Here is a 5000-nt window from a genome sequence, read left to right on the forward strand (position 1 = left end):
AAGTACTTAGAAAAGTTATTCAGTTAACTTCAGACAGAAACACAACAGTCTTAAGATTAAAAGATTATGAAGTACTCAGAAAAAAAGGTGCTTCCACTAACTTACACAGAACAGAGACAGTCTTAAGATTAAAAGATTATGAAGTACTCAAAAAGGTGCTTCCACTAACTTACATAGAACAGAGACAGCCTTAAGATTAAAATATTGAGAAGTACTCACAAAGGTGCTTCCACTAACTTAGATAAAACAGAGAGAGTCTTAAGATTAAAAGAATATGAAGTACACAGATAGGTGTTTCTACTAACTTAGACAGAACAGAAACAGTCTTAAGATTAAAAGATTATGAAGTACTCAAAAAGGTGCTTTCACTAACTTAGACAGAACAGAGACAGCCTTAAGATTAAAATATTGAGAAGTACTCACAAAGGTGTTTCTACTAACTTAGACAGAACAGAGACAGCCTTAAGATTAAAATATTGAGAAGTACTCACAAAGGTGCTTCCACTAACTTAGATAAAACAGAGAGAGTCTTAAGATTAAAAGATTATGAAGTACTCAGAATGGTGCTTCCACTAACTTGGACAGAACAGAGACAGTCATAAGTTTAAAAGAATATGAAGTACACAGAAAGGTGCTTCAACTACCTTAGATCAGAGACAGCCTCCAGATTAAAAGATTATGAAGTACTAAGAAACGTTCTTCCATTAACTTAGACAAAACAGAGGCAGCCTTAAGATTAAAATATTATAAAGTACTTAGAAAAGTTATTCAACTAATTTAGACTGGACAGAGACAGTCTAAAGATTAAAACATTATGAAGTACACAGAAAGGTCCTTCCACTAACTTAGACAGAACAGAGATAGTCTTAAGATTAAAACATTATGAAGTACACAGAAAGGTGTTTCCACTAACTTAGACAGAACAGAGGCAGTCTTAAGATTAAAAGATTATAAATTACTTAGAAAAGTTTTTCAGTTAACTTAAACAGAACAGAGACAGTCTTAAGATTAAAAGATCATGAAGTATATACTCAGAAAGGTGCTTACACTAACATACACAGAACAGAGACAGTCTTAAGAGTAAAGGATTATGAAGTACTCAGAAAGGTGCTTCCACTAACTTAGACAACCCTGGATAGGTACGGTGGGTCGTTTGCGACCCCGAGCGTCAAAAAAAAACAGGTTTTTCTCACGTGACTCACCCCTGTGACTGAATTTGTGGGTGATCGACCTGCAGGAGGTGTGTCCCCTACACGCTCTAGTAGTGTCCAGATGTGCATTGCTGTAGCTGTACTCCTTCCCCGATTTCTGACACGCGTCGGGGTCGTTCGCGTCCGAGTTTACCCTTCTGAGGTAGTTTGCATAATTATCAAAGTTATTACGTATTATGAAATTGTCGTAGAATGGTGCAACTTGTATAGGTTATCAGTTGTGGAAAGTCTTGGTGGATTGTTTGGCTACCATGTGCATGTTTTTTTTTTTAGTTAAAATGTCGTTCATCACCACGAGGACCATTTTACCGCGAGTGCCCCTTTTTCATTTTTTTTAATTTTTTTGCCAAGTCATTTTTCCGTAAGATATTGCCAAATAGTGTCGTAAAACTTTTGCTTGTTTAGTGTTGGAAAGTGTGTCTAGATGATCTGGCTACCCATGCATGACTTTGTTTTTGTCAGATACGACGTAGTTATTGGTATATTGGGTATTTAACTGCGGTTACCAATTTCTGTTTTTTTTTCAATATTTGTAAAAATTACTACGTAGTAAGGAATTGCCGTATATTATTCATTTTTTTTCATGTTTATGTGTTAGAAAGTGTGCCTTGATGGTTGGGCTAACACGTGCATGTCTTTTTTTTTATCTGAGATGTCGTATATTAGAATGTCGGGCATTTTACCGCGAGTGTCCCTTTTTAATTTTTTTTTAATTTTTTTGCCAAGTCATTTTTCCGTAAGATATTGCGAAATAGTGTCGTAAAACTTTTGCTTTTTTAATGTTGGAAAGTGTGTCTAGATGATCTGGCTACCCATGCGTGATTTTGTTTTTGTCAGATACGACGTAGTTATTGGTATATTGGGTATTTAACTGCGGTTGCCAATTTCTGTTTTTTTTTTCAATATTTGTAAAAATTTACTACGTAGTAAGGAATTGCCGTATATTATTGATTTTTTTTTCATGTTTATGTGTTAGAAAGTGTGCCTTGATGGTTGGGCTAACACGTGCATGTCTTTTTTTTTATCTGAGATGCCGTATATTAGAATGTTGGGCATTTTTCCGCGAGTGCCCCTTTTTATTTGTTTTGCATTTTTTTGCTTAGTCATGTTACCGTAAGGAATTGGCAAGTAGTGTCGCAAAACTTATATTTTTATAGTGTTGGAAAGTGTTTCTAGATGATCTGGCTACCCATGCCTATTTTTTTTTTAGCCAGATATGGCGTATATATAAGTATGTGTTCGATTTTCCTGTGATTGCCATTTTTTCGTTTTTTCCCATTTCTTTCAAAATTACTACGTACTAAGGAACTATCACAGAGTAATATTTCATTTATATGTTTATTTGTCGGAAAATATGCCTTGATGGTTTGCCTAGCACGTGGCTGAAATTTTTTTTTTCTGAAATGCCGTATATTAGAATGGCCATTTTTCCACGAGTGCCCATTTTTATTTGTTTTGCATTATTTTGCTTAGTCATGTTACCGTAAGGAACTGGCAAGTAGTGTCGCAAAACTTATATTTTTATAGTGTTGGAAAGTGTTTCTAGATGATCTGGCTACCCATGCCAATCTTTTTTTTAGCCAGATATGGCGTATATATAGGTATGTGTTCGATTTTCCGGTGATTGCCATTTTTTCGTTTTTTCCCAATTCTTTCAAAATTACTACGTACTAAGGAACTATCACAGAGTAATGATTCCTCTAGATGTTTATTTGTCGGAAAATTTTGTTTACTTTTTTTTTTTATTGAATATCATCAAATTTTTTTAGCTAAAATATTGTTTTACATTTTTTTTTTTCGATTTTATTTCCCTTCAAAAAAAATTTTTTGGGTCAGAATTTTAATTTTATATTCGTAAAATAATCGACAATTATCCAGCAACCCACCATACAATTTTTATGCATATCCAATAATAATTAGATTAGTAAATAACACCTTGAAATTGACATACCCTTCCTACATTTCAAGTGGCAGATTAGGGAGTCTGAGTCAGTGTGGTTGGCGGCCATTTTGTGGACATATCCGAAGCGTAAGCTGCCCTATCTATATATATTCTTGTTCCCTATAGAATTTGTGATATTTTTGTATATTTTTACCTGCATAAATATCATATTATATATTAAATATATGTATTTTTTTACGAAATTTCCAAGTACTCAAAAAATTACCTTTAGATATGGCCCCTGATATAAATGTAATTTACAAAATAATGAAGATTTTTTTACATATTTCTATTTTAGGATAACATATGTTTATTCCCTAAAAAAATTAGCCACTTCCTATTTCATTTGGGTACCCAAAAAAATTCATGAAATTTGGACAATTTTTTTTGGCCAAAAAAAGTTACCCTTTTTTTCTCATTTCAGATCTTCACCTCCATGGGTCTGACTTCATCCAAAATACATCAAGATGTGTCCTAAACATTCAAGAATCAATTCCTAAAAGGATTTGTGTATATATGTATAAACTTTTTTTTTATGAATTTTTATGTCAGGTCTTTTTTTTTCTACTTAATTTTTTAAAATATTTATAATAAATAGTTTTTCTGCAGATGAGTAGTATTTATCTTTACAGTTGTTTTAAGCATTCATTGAAGTTTTTTTTGGCAAAAGAAAAAAGGAGGTTACTGCAAAAACTGATTTTTCAAGAATTTTTTTTGGCGTCGGGGTCGTTCGCGTCCGAGTATACCCTTAAAGGGGTGTCCGAGGACCGTACCTATCCAGGGTTAGACAGAACAGAGACAGTCTTAGGAGTAAAAGATTATGAAGTACTCAGAAAGGTCCTTCAACTATCTTAGACAGAACAGAGACAGTCTTAAGTCTAAAACAATATGACGTACACAGATAGGTGTTTCTACTAACTTAGACAAAACAGAGACGGCCTTAAGATTAAAATATCATGAAGTATTCACAAAGGTGCTTCCATTCACTTCGACAGAACAGAGACAGCCTTAAGATTAAAAGATTATGAAGTACTCAGAATGGTGCTTCCACTAACTCAGACAGAACAGAGACAGCCTTAAGATTAAAAGATTATGAAGTACTCAGAATGGTGCTTCCACTAACTTACACAGAACAGAGACAGTCTTAGGAGTAAAAGATTATGAAGTACTCAGAAAGGTCCTTCCACTAACTTACACAGAACAGAGACAGTCTTAAGAGTAAAAGATTATGAAGTACTCAGAAAGGTCCTTCCACTAACTCAGATAGAAAAGAGACAGTCTTAAGTTTAAAACAATATGAAGTACACAGAAAGGTGTTTCTACTAACTTAGACAGAACAAAGACAGTTTTAAGATCAAAAGATTATGAAGTACTCAGAATGGTACTTCCACTACCTTAGACGGAACAGATACAGTCTTAAGATTAAAAGATTATGAAGTACTCAGAAAGGGGCTTCCACTATTTTAGACAGAACAGAGACAGTCTTAAGTTTAAAAAAATATGAAGTATACAGAAAGGTGTTTCTGCTAACTTAGACAGAACAGACACGGTCTTAAGATTAAAAGATTATGCTGTACTCAGAAAGATACTTCCACTAACTTAGACAAAACAGAGAGAGTCTTAAGTTTAAAACAATATGAATTACACAGAAAGGTGTTTCTACTAACTTAGACAGAATAGAGACAGCCTTAATATTAAAAGCTTATGAAGTACTCAGAATGGTGCTTCCACTAACTTAGACAGAACAGAGACAGTCTTAAAAGTAAAAGATTATAATGTACTCAGAAAGATGCTTCCACTAACTTAGACAGAACAGTGGCAGTCTTATGATTAAAAGATTATAAAGT

Source organism: Palaemon carinicauda, chromosome 12, assembly GCF_036898095.1.
Source record: "Palaemon carinicauda isolate YSFRI2023 chromosome 12, ASM3689809v2, whole genome shotgun sequence".
NCBI classification, from domain to species: Eukaryota; Metazoa; Arthropoda; class Malacostraca; order Decapoda; family Palaemonidae; genus Palaemon; species Palaemon carinicauda.